Here is a 19413-nt window from a genome sequence, read left to right on the forward strand (position 1 = left end):
AGAATCTCAACTACAGATTGGAGATTAAAATAATATAAGATTTGTCTAATTTTAAACAAACACAAAAAACAGAGATGAAAAATTAACACAAGTAAGAAATGTACTTTTACCATGGTTAAATAAATGTTCAGTGATATCTTCCAAAGATTTCTGAATTTTGGTGAAAATCTTTCTCTATATTGATATGGCAACTAGTAAATACACTAAATTTAGTTATGCTTGCATGTGCGAAAGTATTTAAAACAAGTGTGTTACAACTAGTCCCGCATTAGGTTGCACCCCGCTCACCCCTACACTAAAAAAAAACAAGTACACAAAATTGTACATAAAAATAAAAGTTGCAAGCTAGTTCATTGCAATTTGATTTTGACTACTTTAAATTTAATGACTGAAAATCTATTAAAATCAAGTAAAAATGTCAGATATTACTGTGACAAATTAAGTGGATGGATACAAAGATGTGCACAAAAACTAGGCCATAATAGTGCTTGTTTTGCTCAACTTTATTATTATGTTTTTCATCACAGTGGTTGCTAGGAGACTATTGAACCTAAACCAAAAAATCTTGAGCTACAGCGATGATGGGTAGGCCTATGTGTCCTCATAAAGTGCACTTAGTGGGAATTGATAATGTTATATAAGATGCTAATTTGCCCCTCTCTAATTTTCTTCTACTTGAACTGGGCTTTAAGTTTGTTATTTTCTCCCTTTTGCGGCTTAACAAGCAATAATATCCCATTGTGACAAAAGAGCCACGCTGCATGGAGGAGGTGTTTTTGCTTTCGTTTAAAATCATCTGCTCATCTGCAGATCCTACACAATCTTATTCTGCAAAGGCCTCATTATTATTCACCCTGAATCACTTTTCATTGCATGATTTTGCATAAATTATCTAATTACACAACAAGGCAGCTTCTCTGTAACGCACTGCTTTCACACATTCACTCATGCCAATTTACAGTTTTTTTTCTCCCTTTTTTCGCTCCTTGAGGTATGATATATCTAGTCGACCTACAGATGGGAAAAGGAGTGGGATAATGACGTCTTTGGCTGTTTTAGAGGGTAGGCCTACATGGTACTCTTGGGAGGGAGAGCAATTTTCCAGATTCAGTGATTGTCAGGCACCTAAAGGACTAAAGCCATCGGTAGAGCCGCCTTTCTTTAATTTACCGAGCGAAAAAAAACAAGAAAAAAACGCTCGCTTTCAAATTGAAAAGCGTGACTTTCTCCTTTCTTTTCCTTCTCAGGACAATGAGATGTAAATTACATCATTCCGGGCATTGGGCTGATAGGAAATGACAATGAGATCGAGAGCATTAGAGTTATTTCATTCAGTGGTTGTTTGAAGCTGACCAAAGGGAACGAAAATCATATTTCCTGTTTCAATATTGAATTAATAACCAGGCAGATGGAGGACCACACAAATCAAATCTATTTTGATGGCATATTGTGATAAAGATTTTAAATGGCATTGGAAACGGTGTATCTCATGCCCTGATTTATTAACTTTATGAGAACATTATGGAAAATTGAATAAAAGACATTTACATTTTCACCCTTAGGTATTAACCTTTTCAATGTTGCTTCTTTTATCTTTGCTCTGTCCTTCAAGAGGAACAAGAATATACTGTGATGATTGAAAGTGAAAGACAACAAGTGAGAGGCGCTCGGCTATTTGTCTCCTCTCAGCTGCGAGCACACCTTTCCATTTTCACACAAATCCCACCTCGATTGCAATCTCCAACTGCCATCCACTCACGTTTGGTGTCGGTGTAAATGCTGTTTCTGCAAAGCCTGCAGTGTGTGGTGTCTGAAATCCCAGGAGAGCTCTGCTTCAGTCCCATGCTATGCAGAAAGACAGACCGACCCATTCTGTATGTTCATAATTTTGCATCTTTTTAACCTTGCATGGAAGTTCCTGTCAAGGCGTCTGTGCAACAGCATGCTGAGTGAAGCAGGGCTCAGCGTGAACGCCATGTGGCCCTTTATTCCTTTGACATCTCTTCCAACACACCCACTCTCCTACTCTTCACCCAGCGAAGGACATCTCACCCTTCCCTCGCCTTTTCCCTCATTCCAGTGTCCTCATTAAACTGACAGCTACGCAGTCCTCTATCATTATGTTGGGTTCTGTTGTTAAAAGTGTAATACAAAATAAAAAAAATTGAATTCTGTCATTATTTACTCACCTTTCCCTGGTTAAACAGACAAGGCTTAAGATAGTCCCAGACTATAATGCATGTTTGAGCTGTTTTAACTGAACGCAACTTGCACTGACATATGTCACTGTCATTGTCTTGTCTCAAGATGCACACCTGCAAGCAGAGGAGGGTCGTTAGTGATTGGAGCCACCTGGGCTCAGGGTATTTAAACTGCCTCACTAACCACTCTTCCCTCTCTCTCTGCTCCTTCACACCTACCTTGTTTGATTCGGATTTTCGGACTTTTCAGTTTGATCCGAATCAAAATTACAGGTGTGAAACCTCCCCCGGACCAAACGGACAAAATTTGGTCCGACGAAAAGAGGTAGTCTCGGTCCGGATCAAACTGAACAAAGGTTTGGTTCGTTTCTAGTGTGAAAGCATTTTTTTGATTCACACACACACACGTCCTGCCGGCGACGATAAAATGTTCGCACAACGAGGACGTTCATTTGGCGAATTTGAACTAGCCTCGAGTATAGTTGGTGCTGCAGGGAGTAATGCCATAATAATAAAAGTATAGTGGCAACAATATACGTCTGTTCATTCATTCTTGTCAGAGTTACCCGGCGAATTGACAACACGCTGTCAGATGCACCTCCGTTTAAAAACCAATCAATGTCAAGATGCAGCCCACATAGATGATGACGACAGGACGCAAGTACGTCATGTAAAGTTCTTTAGTGCGCTCGCATAATTACAATGTGAAACCAAACCAAAACTAACCGAATGTATACAATGTATCAAAACATGACCTTTGGTTCGGACCTTGGTGTGGATTTTCAGGTGTGAAAACACCCTTAGTTTCCACTCAGTCATGTTCACACACACAGATTCATGCATCCCTGCATTTTACATACAGTACACCTTACATTATGACATTCTCACACCTCATTTCTTTTTCTTTGTTTAAAGTTAATAGTTTTTGGTTTACAATAAAGAAAACCTTTTTGATTAGCCTATAACTGTTGCTTGTGTCCCCTCATTTTTTGCTACAGGCTATGAGCCGGCCTGTGACAGTGGGGTAAGCAATATTTGAAAAATGCTGTTTGAAAGTTGGTCGGACAGACACAACAAGACACAACTAATGTGTAGCCAATCAGCATTAGGGGGCGTATGACGGTGGAGGAGAGAGAACGAGCAAGAGGGAGATTTGAAGAAAGACTGTAGAAAGAGAGATGGCTGAGAGACATTACAAAAGAGAAAAGCTCATAAGAATATCATTGGAAAATAAAGAGATGTTATAAGGAAACAGCTTTAGGACCGTGTTAATTTTAGAAAAGCTTTCCAGTGCTGGAGTAGGCTAAGCGGGAAGGCCTGAAAACAGACGGGGAGGTTGCTTTGATTCAGCTCCATACGTGAGTAACACTGGGTTTGAGTGTCATTGTTTGTCTGGAGCTGCTGTGCTGTTGGCAACCAACAACAAACTCTTGTTTGTATTTACTCTTGTGTGTGTGAATTTTAAATTTGTGCTTCCTTGTCGTTTGTTCATCACCTTTGCTTTATTTTTCGTGAAGTATTATTTAGTTTCGCTTCTGCTATGATAAATAGACATTCACTCTTGCATTGCGTGAACTGAAAGTCATCAAAAGGTGATTATGACTGCCACAATCCTTAGAGTCCAGACAAGGTTACATCACACTACCAGCTACCATTCTACCAGCTTGTCAGTGAGTGATTATTCTTCACCCTGGGTTTAGGGGTCTTAATCTTAATCTTTTCATTAATTGGAAAATGTTATATTTAAGCAGGCATTGTTTCAATGTATTTATACCAAGATGCAATGTGCAATGAGATTGAAGTTAAATAGACATACACAGTAAATGGGAAAGAAAAGAAAAAAGGAAAGCTTTAGCATACGTTCTACCAGGAAGACACTAATACTATGTTATTCATTCATCACAATTAGGTGTGGCCAATCACTTTTTGTCACCTTAAGCTTATAAGAGCTGAATTTACTTACCTGTTGCACTTATAGATGCTGTTGCTGACGTTCCCCTCCATCCTCCCTATCCATCCGTCCAGGGGGCAAGCTTCATCTTCAGGCAGGATCTACCAGAATCTGCATCCCTCAAGAACCATATCAGCACAGAGCTTTACAGAACAATAAATTATAATTATTACTACTTGAGACTGTGCTGGAACTGGTATTGGTATATTCATAGTACTGGTATTATAAAGGAGAGATCAACTAAGCAAGTGTATTACCTGGGTCTGATATATATTATTTCTCCTTTAACATCTGTTATTTTTCAAGGAATACATTTTTATCATCTTAATGTTAGCTTCTTGAGTCTTTCTGGTAGAAATAAAAATGTGAGAAACCTTGGGGTTGGTTTAAGGGTCATTCTCAAAGAATGTTGATTTTCTCACAATTAAGTTTTGTGTTTTTTAATTTCTCTTATTGATATTATTGATTGTCATAACTTGTCATAATAACTTGACTTTGTTATATATGATCATACTACAATCAATAAATCATTACATTAAAGAATGTAATTCAATGAACATCTTTCAAACAAACTTTAAAGTCACCATGAAATCAAAATTGACCATTCCTATTTGGGGAATACCATATAACAATAGGGATGAACAAGACTTTGCAAAGGTATAGTGAAAGACCAGGGCTATTTATACACAGTATGAATAATGATGAATGTAGTACAGGTGTGGAGGGAATCGGATGTTAGAATTCAGGGGATGGCTCCCTTGTGTGGAGGGAGTGTTAAATTTATGTGTCCTATTCAAAACATTAGCATCAACACTGATGATAAAATGGATAAATTCAAATTAAGTCCTAGTTTTTAGCTGGTTCACTAGGATATACTTCCAAAAAGCATGCTGGTGAATCTTGCAGGAGAGAACACACCTGAAAACATATGAGGTAGAATCACAGGTAAGTAGAGATAGGCGCCGAAAAATCAGGAGATTACAGAAATGGGTCTGTATTTCTTGTTCAAGGCCATACGCTGAGGGAACTGAGGTCTGTGCTTTTATGAGGCGGTGATTAACAGAGAAGATGTGGATCAGGCGTCGTTAATGGCTGAGTGAGGGCAGTTGAAGAACGTGAGGGATAATGGGAAATGTTGTGTGCTAAGGTGACTGGGCTGGTGACGAGTTCATAACATAACATTTTGGAATTTCTCTCTCTGGAATTGACTCTTGGAGGGCTTTGACTAGAACAGACTCTCGACAGATCTCTGGGACCGGAGCGGACTCTGTGAATTCCATTAGGAGTCGTGATGAATAAATTGGGAGTGTTGAGATCTTCAGACTTAGAATTACTAGCCTTAGGATTACTGAGCCCCCTTTCATTGCTACCCATGTAGACATAATTTGGAGCTCTGCTAACCTAGAGAACCATATCAGGACTACACAATCTTTGATCCATGTGTAGTGTTCTCGGTGGTTGATTGTTTGTTTATCACTATGCATGTCTAGAGAAGCATTTGATTGGTTCTGAAGTCTGGTTCTGTTAGTCAAGTCTGTTCTGTTATGAAAGAAAAGTGCACTGATCTTGAGTAAACAAATAAGCAAAGAGTTGCTAAAAAATAACTATTTTCCTGGTCTTATGTTCACACCACACCATGCTTCTAGACACTTCCTTCCTGGATCGGGGAATAGCTTCCTTGCCGTGACAATACCTGGGTTTAGATGATATGATAGGTCTGGAGTTGGACAGATAAGATGGTGAGGATGATAACTCCATAATCTGAAAATCCCATAGGACAGACATAAGAGATGGCTCGCACACATCACAAACTGCAGGGGGAGCCACACATCCCAAGCACCATTTCTAAATCAATTTCAAGGTTGAAGTAATAGTCACCCACTGGTATTCATGGGGCTATGTGTGTGTCCTGCCCACACCAAAACAGGTCCATCAACTGTTGATCCTTCCAGGTTGAAAGGTGGCTATATTGAAGGAATTCATCCAAATAGAATTCGATCGCCTAGCCATTCTGAACGATGGAGCACAGATTATCCCCACTGAGTCCATTTTGGTTGGTCTAGCCTTCTGTTAGGATCTTGATCAGGGTCAACTTTATTGGATCACAGAGTGGGTATAGGGAACAAACAGGTGAGTAGATATTGGTTATGGCAGTTGATGGATGGTTGAATGATTTTAATGAAAGTCTTTGTCTCACAGATGGTGATGGTTGGCAACTCAGTGGAGCACACACCTCAGTATAATGATGGAGTATAGCATGCTGGTGAGTCTTGCAGGAGAGAACAACACACTTGAAGACACACGAGAGAGAATCACAGGTAAGTATGCTAGAGATCATATACAGGCACAGCACAATCAGGAGATCACAGAAATGGGTCTGTACTCCTTGTGCAAGGCCGGACGCTGAGGGAACTGAGACTGTGTTTACACTGGCACAAAAAATCTTTTACTCTTTTACTCTCTGACATAGATCAGAATTTGTTGCACCCGTGTAAACACAAATTTTTTTTATTTTTTTTTAAATCAGATACATCCGATATCTGGACATCCAACCTACGTCTAAACACGCACATCCGATTCCCCTTTGAATTCCAAGCCACCACAAGGTGAGGACGACACGTTTATTCACAAAGATAGCTTTTTAATGTTGTATTATGAAGCAGGCGGTAACTTTATATTTATCTTTGTAAAGAAAAGGAATTGCGCAAACACAGATTCAGGTTTTCAACCTCTGCCTGTGACTTTTATAAATAAAACAGCTTCACTACTGAAAGCTACATTATATTTCTCAGCAATGAGGTGATAACTTCGCTGTAATTAAACCAACAAGCTTCACTATTAGGTTACTCCCTCGTGTATACGTGCGCGCGCTGTCCCTCTCGCTCGCTCACTGTCTCTCTCTGGTTAATTCATTCGAATTCATTAAAAAAATATTACAGGGCTACTTAATTTCACTTCAGAATTCTAGATGTGAGCTGTAAATAAACAAAAATTATTTCCAGACTATATATCTATTGACATTCATGAGTCATGACAGCTGTTATCTTGTCCATGCTGGAAAATAGTCATGATCACCCGACATGAATTATATGAATAATTTTAATAGCACGGCCATTCAAAACCAGGGCCTACCATGTGGATAGTAAAACGATCACTGAAAATCATATTGGCCGGGAATTCATGTAAACACAGATATCGGGTATCAGTCCTGTCTAAAGTGCAGAACAGTTAGTTCACGCGTTCATGACATCAAGGCAAGATTATTGTAATTCTCTTATGAGTGGTTGCCCTGCATGCTTAATAAACAAACTACAGCTGGTCAAAAACGTAGCAGCTAGAGTTCTTACCAGAACCAGGAAGAATCACCATATTGTCAACACTGGATTGGCTCCCTATTAAACATCGTATACATTTTAAAATATTGCTGATTACTTACAAAGCACTAAATGGTTTAGCTCCCCAGTACTTGAGCGAGCTCTTAACGCATTATAGTCCTTCACGTCTATTGCGATCTCAAAATTCCGGCTAGTTGATAATACCTAGAATATCAAAATCGACTGCTGGCGGTAGATCCTTTTTTCTATTTAGCACCAAAACTTTGGAACAGTCTTCCTAACATTGTCCGGGAAGCAGACACACTCTGTCAGTTCTAATCTAGACTAAAACCACATCTCTTTGACCTAGCATACACATAACACATTATAGATTTCTATAATTCAGTATTAGGCTGCATAGATTAGGTCAGCCAGAACCGGGAACACTCCCCATAAATCCTGATGTACTCGTTACATCACAAGAAGGATAGCGTCTATGCTAATATTAGTCTCTCTGTTTATCCCGAGGTTTACCGCAGTCCGCTGGATCCAGGCCGTATCCAGGCCGTATCCAGATCTGATGAAGGACCTGCGCCTGGACACGACGACAACGCAGTCCTGAAGTGTCAACTAGTCTCTCCCCTGTGAAGGCCTCCTTCCTTTACCTCTGTACAGATAAAACGTTGTCGGGATTATTCTGGTTCACGTGGCTACGCGGAAGCGATAAAAAATTCTGTATTATAAATTTTTCAATGCTTGTACCTTGGAACCTATTTCATGGTTTGCGTTCTCGAGCCACCAGGCACTGTTTTGTGCAAATGAGCGGCCGGATAGCATTAAGGGTTTTCTGTTAGAACGGTGTCGTGTAAGCGGCCCCTAAGATAATAACTAATGATTGTTGCGACGGAAGTGAATCAATCAAAACTAACTTAAACTGGACAATAACTTTATTCTAGAGCTGCTGTAAAGCCAAAACAATCTCTGCAACTTTAATTTTCTATTATCACTGTAAAGCTGCTTTGAAACAATCTATATTGTTAAAAGCACTATATAAATGGTGGGTAACACTTTAGAATACTGTTCCTTCATTAATGAATAATTACACAGGAACAAACGAGTAACGTATTATTAACATTCTAGTAACTACTATTAACTAACAAGAAACTCTGATTAACAAATTAGTAAGTAATCGCGCTTAGATGAATGTAGTAGTTCATTATTAGCTAATCAATAACTACTGTAAGGTTTTGGATAGTAATGAATCAAGTGTTACTACATCTTTATAAAGGAACTACTAATTATTTGGATCAGTATTCTAAAGTGAAGATCATGGGAACACACTAGTAATGACTAAAGTGTTACCAAATCCATTGGAAGGAATTGATATTCAAAATCTTACAAAAATCTCAAAAGCTTACAATGACTTCAGTCAATATTAGGTTGTTATCATGTTTTTCACTTTAGAATACTGATCCAAATAATTAGTAGTTCCTTTAAAATGATGTAGTAATACTTGAGTCATTACTAGTGGGTTACCATTACCTTTTATTATAAATTATGCATTATTCATGTTAATTATGAACCTGTAGATAGTAGATCTCTGGGAGGTATGAATAAAATAGTAGTTATTGATTAGCTAATAATGAACTACCACATTCATCTGAGCGCGATTACTTACTAATTCGTTAATCAGAGTTTCTTGTTAGTTAATAGTAGTCACTAGAGTGTTACTAATGCATTACTCATTTGTTCCTGTGTAGTTATTCATTAATGAAGGAACAGTATTCTAAAGTGTTACCAAATGGTGACTTGACTTGACTAAAGTGAGTGTAAACAGTCGGGCCAAAAAATCCAATCTGGTCAAAAGATCGGATCTGTGCATTAAGACTTGCAGTGTAAATGCATCCACACATATAGAATGTTGCGTAAAACAAATTATCTGTAAAAAAAAACAAAAAACAAAAAACCTCTAAATAATAAATCTGCTCCATTGCGGATTCCAAGAGATCAAGCTTAGGGTCTTCCATTTAAACACATTGTAAAGGTTCCGCCAGTAGTGAGCACTTATACATCGTAAGCAATCATGTACATTCGAGTGAATGAGACGGAGGAAAGTTAGCGAAGTAAAAGAATAAAATATTGGACATAAATGTAGCCCAAGTCCAATTTTTAAATAGCTAAAGACTGTTTATATGTACAAACTGTATTGAACAATAATTTAATATTGAGTAACTTGCATTTTAGATAGGCTACGGTATTGCCATTTCTTTGTCTATATTACTTCGCTACCGTCTCTGAGCTATACAAACAATGAAGTCAATGAATCAGGTGAGTAAACGATTCAATGACTTACTCGTAAAGAGTAAAATAGTTTTTTAGCAAATCGGTTGGATTAATGATTCAACAACTCCCTCAAAGGTGCAATATGCATACATTCCTGTTTGTAAGCACAACCAGAGTCCTGCACATGGGCAGGTACCCGACAGATGAACCGCTAATTTTGATGTAATGGGTGAAATAATGTTTACGTTGTCATTTGTGTTGCGGGTGATTGCTCGCATATAGGCAAAGTTTTGTTTACACGACGGATGCACTTTCTCATATTTTTTTTCTGTTAATTATCACCATGCTGCCATATGTCTATTTTTCTTAAATGCATCAACTCAGAATGCCATGTTGATTTGATTGCTTGTGTTACATGAGAAAATAAATCATTTTCGTCTACCTGATGCAGGTTTAATGCAGATGCGGTTCAGGGTGGCGGTCTTTTGGGTATGGAATTAAATTAGTGCTGCTGTCTTCAGTCCTCCGCCACCCTGGCGTCATGTCAGGATTATGTTTTGTTCTGCTTTGTTTCATTGTGTTTTGGTTTGGTTCTGTTCTGTTTCTGTTCCCTGCATTTGTATGTTGACCTAGTTTCCTTGTGTGTGCCAGTTATTCACTAATTAATTTTACATGTTGCTCATTTAGTTTCCTCGTTTACCCCTGTGTATTTAAGTCCTCAGTCTCCTTTGTTCTGTTGTCTTTTCTATGTCATGTGTATTGCGTTTGTTATGTTCCATAGTCTTCTTAGTGTTTTCAGTTCTGTTAATAAATTCAATACTGCTGAGAAAATATCCTTTTTCTCATTGTATTGCAACAAAAGGATATAATCTGCCAAAAGAGTCAGTGAAAAATCCCCACCACTAATGCACAGATTGTCTGGAACAAACAAACACATTCAAGTGAAGTGATACAAACAGTGATAAGTACCAGTACTGTTGAACTGTCCTCTTAGAATACCACTCTGCAAATAAAAGTTGTCATTTTTGGATCTTGACTGTATTGATCGCTCAGATCTGTCATTCAGTAACAGCATACAGGTTTGGAAGGACATGTGGGAGAGTAAATGATGGCTGGACAATTCCTTTAAGCTGTTTCAATCCTTGCTAGTCTTTTCAAACATTCAATCGTTTGTAATGCAGAAGAACAACCGGGTGGGCGGCTTTAGTTTTTTTTTAGTTTTTTTCTCAAACCCGTATATCTTTTTGCTGCTGCCCTGTATGACACTGCCAGAAATGGATGCCAAAGCAAGACAGCAATGTAATGAGTGATGGGTTGAACAAAACAGCTCTGTCGTGCGTGGTTGTGTGTGAGTGTGGCCGTGTGCGCAGGCAAGTGTGTGTGTGGACATCTGTGGAGAAATTGTGAGGCAGATGGAACTGTCAGCTTGTCCTCTATGCACAGTTGAGCCCCTGAAGCCTCATGCAGACACTTGCTTTATTGCAGCAGTGTGCACAAATGATGCACTCCATCTAACATAGTCCTAAAGCAGTCCAATCCACCCTAGACAAACCAACTGAAGAAACGCGCTGAAATAGAAACTCAGCATGAGATTTACTCACACTGTTCACTGTCTGTCAAGCACGCCAAGACAACCACGAAACAGGTACACAAATGTATGAATAACCAGCAACTATAAAAGCAGAGTCTGAAGGACACCAAAACATGTTTAATAGAGAGTACAATCCACAAAAAAACTAAAAAGATTTATTGTGTATACAGGAATATTTCAAATTAGATTCTCAAAAGAATGTTTAAAACAAGATTCCTTCATTCCACAAAATGCTTAACAAGGAAAATCAGTTCGATCCCCACTATCCCCATTCTTTATTGTCTCTAATTAATATAACATATGACCTGAAACCAATTCACTAGTCAATTTGCTATGGATAATTGCAATTGACTAAATCTGTAAAAATAATAATCTTCATATTTAACATAAAGGTTATCCACAATTATTATTAAAAATAAATAAATAAATGATACAGGTCATTGAACATAGTGTTGACCTTTTTGGTGGATGTTACACTACATGGGGTAAGTTGTCACAGTGGAATCTGCCTTTAAACAGCATATTATAGGTTTTTCAGCTAAATTTAAATAAAATAATCATGAATCCAAACCTTTACATTCAATCTTGATCAGAAGTGTTTTTAAACAGAATAAATGCGTCTTTTTGGGACCTTTAAGTCTGACATGTCAGCCTGTGGCTCAGATGTGATGTCCATTCTCTGTTAGAGCTCAACTGTAATGTTGATGGATAATGGAGGAGTTATTCCGCTTTCTCTTTCTCTCTCTGTCAGTATGTCTATGTCTCCTCCTAATCTCTCGTCACTCTTTCTCGTCTTCTCCTTTATCTCAGCTAGACAACAAGCTAAAATTGTCTGTCACAGACAGGTTGTGCCATTGACAAAATCCCTCATCTCCAAATTGCATTTTCCAAAAGAGGAAAACACAAAGTCAGCTGTAGGTCAGATAGATTAACGGCGAGATCACGAGAGCTCTAGGAAGGTAATTGAACACAGCTCTCTTTCTGTTGAGACAGAAAACAGCAGTTTGATGAAATTGGATTTCAAAAACAAATGGAACAGAAAATAAGATTTAAATGACAAAACAAGTAAAGCGTTTATTTCTGGCATGACGTCTTCTCCATATGCCCATCAGAAATATATTGTGTGAAAGGGAAAGCGGTTTTCCTCTTTCAAACTTAGTGCTCAGCCAGAAATAGCAGTCTGCAACGGATCTAGAATTGATAGCATGTCACATGCATTTCAATCTCCTGAACTATCTTTATCCTGCAGGAAAGTGAGCTCTATTGATTGATGAGTGAAGAAAACAGAACAAAAGATCCGTCAGGTGAAGCGTGTTGCTAAGTGCCCAGTGGTGCAACACTACTGTTAACAACAACCTGCAAAAATCACTTTCTAAATCATCACTTTTATCTGGTTTTCCACTAAAATACCAGGATGTTTTTCCACGTTTAAGCAAAAATCTAAATTAGTAGCTATGCTTAAAAAATGTAAAATGGGGGTATAAACTTAATTCAAGGTATATTCTGTGAAGTCCAAATATCTTACACAATTTTGCTTCTAAAGTAAATATATCTTGTTTTAAGGATGATAAGATACTTTTAATGGAAAACACCCCAAGAATGCTGATAAAAATGGTCTGGACACAATCAGGCACTAGAAGTCAAATCAAATCAAATCAAATCATGATGTTTTTAATTCTTAATGAAGCTAAAAAGATGATTCTCAAAAATCAAAGTTGCTCTATTGGACTGAAATCTGGTGACTGTGGAGGCCGTTTGAGTATAGTGAATAGAATTCTATTGTGGAACATCGTTACATAATTCCACTCTTATACACGCTGTGTGTCAGGTTCGTGTCTCTGTGATTCTGTTCCACACGGATACTTACGCAATACTCGGAAATACAGAGTATTAAAGCTTTATGGGGAGGGATTTAAGCTTGTAGCTATGTTTTGAACATCTTAAACCCGAATTGGAAGCCATGTACTGTTTAATCTAATTTAAAACCCACTGAATTTTGTTCTGAAACTTAGAAAAGCAGCACAGAAAAAGACTTGTGTAATAGGCTATGCTTGAGGAGAAAACTCAGAAGAAAAAAAGATTGAATTCATCTTGTAACCATAATACACGTTTTCCCCTGTTAAGACTTTCATCTTATTGTTATTGTTCCTGGACAAGTGCATTTCAAAAGGCCTCATTACTTTCCTAACTAGTGTCTCTGATGGTCCTGCACAAGCTGAACGATTAATTTCTCATTCTCTTTCTCTCTTTGACAGAACGCACTGTTCCACATGCTACCCTGTGTTCGAACATCTTTGAAGTCTCTGAATCGCTTCCCCTTGTGATGTAAGTTCTTAAATTATTTCTTCCTGATCCTGAAATAGTATCCATCAAAGAAACCAGCCATCTTAGATTCAGCTGCTAAGTTATGAATGAGTGGGATTCTTATGAAAGCATGCAGAATGAGAACAACCCACCTCATGAAGATCCATTATATGCAATCAGCAATATTCGTCTCTGCTAATCACCCTTGAGCATAGGTGGTACACAGAAGCAAATATTTCTTTTCTTAGCAACATATAAAGGATTATATAGAGATGTAAGCACTTTCCCTCACTGAATTAATACTCTTTTGTATCCTAACAATTGAGAAAAAAATACACAAATGAACATCGTCTGAATAAAAAGAATTAACTCTATTGGTTAAGGTAAGCCAGGTGCGATTGGCACAGCACTCTCGCTGAACTGTAGATGAGACAGGCAGAGCTTTCCAGCTGATGAGGCAGCGGGACATCAAAGCGGACCCCCATTACTCAAAAGTAACACTGTGTGTAGTCCTCAGGCTAAGCCTTTTAAGTGATGATGGGACAGGAGCGGCAGCGTGTGGCGAACATCTGAAATGAGGAAGCCAATCCATGCTCTGTGTTTGAGTTTTTTAATCCAATATTAATTCATTTTTCATTTTCATTTGATGTTTACACAGGATTTCAGGCATATGGAAGACCATAATGTCATACACTTGGGACTATCTGCAGGCAACAAACAGTATAATATTTATATTACAATTTATATTAAAGGTAGGGTAGCCAATTTCGGAGATGCTCCCAATCGCAAACTAGTTTTGAAAGCATGAGATCCCTCCCTCCCTTCAGAGTGTCTCCAAAGCCACGCTTCCTTCAAAACACATGAACGTGCGCAAAGTGTCACATGAGACGGCGTTAAATTACCTCATGTCTCAAAGCACATAACATTATAATAATAATGAACGTAAACAACTAACAGAGCTCTGACTTGTACAACATGACTGCTGTCGGTGATGAAATAGTGTTGATAGAGACGGCAACCCGTGACGTTCTACTCGAAGCTGACTCGGACCTCAGACTCGGATTTATGCATTTAAATCCGAGTCTGAGAATGTCACGGGTTGCCGTCTCTAAATACGGTTAGAACATGGTGTGAATGCAGCATGAGCTTGTTGTTTTGGTTCAGGAGGAACTGTAATAGGCGGGTGCTGTTTGTTTGTGGCACTCGGTGACTGCGTGTCAACTCTGCATAGCCTAATGAAACACGCTGATGACGTGATGTCTGCGTGAGCAGGGTATGGAAATACATAGACTTGACAGGCAGGTAGGACATCATATCACTGCATTCAGACCGAACGTAATGATTGAATTAATATTTTGGTCCAGAGACTTCCACACATGATATCATGTAATTTCTTTTACCATTTAGACCACTTCTATTATTAATTGCTTCCAGGATGTGAAGAGAGTTTCAACCAGAATAATAAAAAGTGATGTTAATTGAAAAATGTGCCTATCCTATGTTTAACATTTATGACATTCCTTTTAAAAAAGATTCTCTGCATTTCTCCTCTTCTCTTGCTTGCTTCCTGTCTAATAAACCTTACATTGTAAATTATGAATATTGTTGGCTCTTTGAAAAATTTATTTTGCTTTGGATAAAAGCCTCTGCTAATTGCATACATGCAAATGTACAAATAATAACTATCAAAATAAGTAATAATAACAAAATAATAATCCAAAATATCCAAAAAAATAAATAAAATAAAAGTGAACAAAAGTCCAATAATAAAGATCAATAATAAAGGTCAATTTCACGCTGTCATGTGCACTCTTGACTGTGTCCCACTTGCTCACATAGTCTATGCCCTGTCCAAATACCCACACTTGCGGTCTTTGCACTTGACCCCTTGTCTACTACATGACGTATTTTCTGTATTTGGCCCAAGTGTTCAAAGTAGGCGTGAAGACTGCAAGTGTGTATAGAACTTTTCACGATTCATCATTGCCCGATGGTACAGTTATTGTGTTGCAAAAAATGCAAGTATTTACAGAGCTTTTTTTCAGTACTTTGCATTTTAAAATAAACTTCTAAATGTCTGTTCAGTAGTCACTATGTAACTAAGACAATTTTAAAATAGTAGTGCTTCTTAAGTGATAAAAAGCAGTTGCAAATGTTGTACAAAATACACATCCCATACTCATCTTTGCACCAATAAAATGTGCAACACTATGTTTTACTACCAAATTATATGTGATATCTAATTAATTTAACTTACAATAGAATGTTTTTCTCGATATCTCACAATTTCGGGACTTGTGAGTTCCTGAACATAATGCATGATGGGATACGCTTAGCCTCGAACCTAGTGTGAGTTTTATTGTGCATTAAGGGCACTGCATTTTGGCATTTTTAAGACATAGGACAGTCTTGCGCACTTACTTCCTGTCGAGTGCACGAGCTCTCAAGTGGCCAAGATTGCAAGTGTGGGTATTTGGACAGGGCATCAGTCACTCACCCATTCCACACCCCCTAATTAGCCTACTAATTGAGCACTCTTGATGTTAATATAATCAGCCCTCTGGACTCTCTATATATAAACCTTACCTGTTTAGTTCATCATTGTCTGGCTTCAGTAAAGTATTATAGACATGTTTCTCCTGTGGTAACTTACCTATGTCATCTCTGCAATTCTTGGTATATCCAGATGGTTTTCCTGTATGTGGATTATTCTTTCCTGGACTCTTACCTGTGTGATCTCGTTTTCCCTGCAAGTAGAGTTTGTTTAGTGTATTTTGGTTAAGAGCTCATCTGAAGCATTTTATGTTATCTGTATTCATTATCTTTTGTTTAATAATTCCCTTTATTGGACTCTGATGTGCTTTTGCACTTTATGTGCTCACTTGTCTTTATTCGGATGTTTATGCATGTGATGAAACACTTGGAGTGTACTACTTGAATACTTGGATGGTTTTACTTTGTTTGAAGAATAACCTTGTGCACCCGAGTGCGCAAGAACTTTCTCTGTTGTCTATTGTTACACTTGCTTTGAATAGTTCTCCAATAATCATCCACCTGTAAAACTATATGAAATTCTGGAGATGTATAAACTTGCATGCAAAATGTTTAGTATCAGAATACACAGATACTTTAAATAGAGAAAGATGAGTTTGAATCAAATGATCTAGTTACAGAAGGGCTAATGAGGCCATGTTCAACCACACCATGACCATCTGAAACATTATCTGCTAGTGTCACTGCTGTACTGTTTATTCCCTTTTTTGATCTCATTTTGTTTTATTTTTGTACTGTCAATTATTTTCTCATCCAATTTTTTTTTAATCTCTTGTCTCTGAGGAAAAAGCTCCTGGCTAGGAGGATTCCCAGAATTCTGTGTTGTCAAATAGGTTTCTTCCTTGGTGCCTCAGACAGTATATCTTCACGATAGCTCAGCCCCCCTGAAGACCTAACCGGAGAGGGAATCAAGAGGGTAAAAATAGCACAGAGCAGATGCTCTGTTTTCTGAAAAGACATTATCAGTCAGGAAAGAGGTGTTGCTCTGGGCTGCTGCAGAGGTATGCACAGCAACACTTTAGCACCCTCACTCATCCCAGGTGAGGTGAGAAAGAGACAGCAAGGCAAGAGAAACAGCCAAGCAAAAGAATATTGTACTGCTTGAATGAAACATCCGCTAAATAATGCATTGACTTGGTCATGTTTTCATGTTTTCAGATTATCAGTGCTTCTAAAGATAACATTCAGCTCATTGCTTTCATAATGTATGCTTTAGTCCCTCCTGTTCCTCTACAAATTCAAGATGATGAGCTCTTGATAAGGACAGTGAGCATGTTTTGTCACTCAGAACAAGTGTTTAAATACTTTAATGTAAAATATTTTTCAGAGTCAATTCTGCAGTTGAGATGTTTCAGCGTGCTTGCCGCACCTACATTTGAAATAGCGAATTTGAGCGTGCAAAAGACACGATATGTGAACAGCCCCTAAAAGCGGACATTGCGTCTGAAATGAAAGGCAAGAACGGCTATTTATTTGGCTTTACTCTGTTACATGAAAATTAAAATATGTAATGTCATAATTATAATGTTTTGAGAGTTTTCTTATGTAATTGTTGCATTAGGCTAAGAATTAATACATATTTATTGATAAGAACTATTTCATGTCTTTTCATTTACAGTAGCATGAACAACGAGTAGTCGAGTAACTCAAGTTGTCTTATTGTTTTGATAAGAAATCGACTAACAGAAATCAGTAGTTGTGCAACCCCTAGCGTGGAGAGACCGGATATAAGCCAGGGAAACAGTGAGGTGATCAGAGAGAGACAGACCAAGGACTCGTGCATGTGCATGTGTGCTGAATGCTCTGAAGAGCTGCATAATTGATTGTATTTGGAATGAGTTTATTGAAGCGCTGTGAGCGTGACTTTTGTTTTGACCATTTGAAAGTGAATAAACCATGAGCCTTAGTAAAGCCGACCCTGTCCTTTTCCTTCCTTCTCCTGAATCATGTTACAGTCAGCCATAAAGGCGGGCTTTGAAGAGTGGTGCCACTGGTTAGAGCAGTGATCTCAAACTCAGCTCCTGTAGGGCCACAGTCCTGCAGAGTTTAGATCTAACCAACTCCAACTCACACTTGCTTGGAAGTTTTTAGTAATCCTGAAGACCTTGATTAGCTGGATCAGGTGTGTTTGATTAGTGTTGGAGCAAAATTGTGCTGAGCTGTAGCCCTCCAGAAACTGAGTTTGAGACCACTGGGTTAGAGGGAGCGAGACACCCATTCCAGGTGCTGACTGTAATTTGGAAAGCTTGCAATTGGACAAAAGACTAAACCTGAGACAGGCAAGGTGGGCACTGTTCTTTACAATAATTAATTTGTCCATCACCTACAGACCAGGCACTAAGAACGGTAAAGCTGATGCTATTTCCCGCATTCACGATACTTCTGATCTCACCTCCAATCCTCATTCTCAAGAGCAGATTATTCCACCCTCTGTAGTAGTTGTGGCCCCTGTGAGATAGCAAATTATGGAGGAGATTAAACAGGCCCTCCTTTACAATCCTTCCCCAACTATTTGTCCTCCTGGCAAGGTTTCTGTGCCTCCCACTCTTCGACCTCACGTGCTACAATGGGTACACACCTCACTCATTTGAGTGATGGTTAACTACTATTCTCACAGTGGTTGAGCATTTCTCCAAGGCTTAAAGGTTGATTTCATTGCCAAAACTCTCCTCTTCCTTGGAAACGGCTGAGTTCCTAGTTAATAACGTGTTTCGATTCTACGGGTTCCCTGAAGATATGGGGCCCTATTTTATCGATCTGAAACGCAAGTATCAAGCGCAAAACGCAAGTAACTTTGTGGGCGGGTCTTGGGCGCTGTTGCTATTATACCGGCGGGATAAATGACTCTTGCGCCCGATGCAAATCTAAAATGGGTTGGTCTGAAGTAGCTTCATTATTCATAGGTGTGGTTTGGGCGTAACGTGAAATAAACCAATCAGAGCTTCATCTCACATTCCCTTTAAGAGCAGGCGCGCTTGTTCTATAGCGGATTCCTATTATAACGGTGGATTTGCCAGGCGCACACGAGGAGCGGTTCACAGCCGAGGAGACCGACGTTCTCGTCAGGGACGTTGGGGATGGAGAAAAACACCCAAATTAACTTCGGTTAAACAGGCATATGATAATTTGGGTAAATGTGTAAGCTAGATGTATGCTTTTATAATAAACTGTCTATCTATCTATCTATCTATCTATCTATCTATCTATCTATCTATC

At 38.6% G+C, this 19413-nt stretch overlaps 1 protein-coding gene across 1 annotated transcript in view; it reads right to left on the reverse strand.

Annotated features, from left to right (window-relative positions):
• Positions 1 to 19413, reverse strand: part of ppil3 (peptidylprolyl isomerase (cyclophilin)-like 3) — a 359195-nt gene that overhangs the window by 32490 nt on the left and 307292 nt on the right. The gene's annotated exons all lie outside the window — the stretch shown is intronic.

The sequence above is a fragment of the Abramis brama genome (genome assembly GCF_963993115.1).
Source record: "Abramis brama genome assembly, chromosome: 5".
NCBI lineage: Eukaryota > Metazoa > Chordata > Actinopteri > Cypriniformes > Leuciscidae > Abramis > Abramis brama.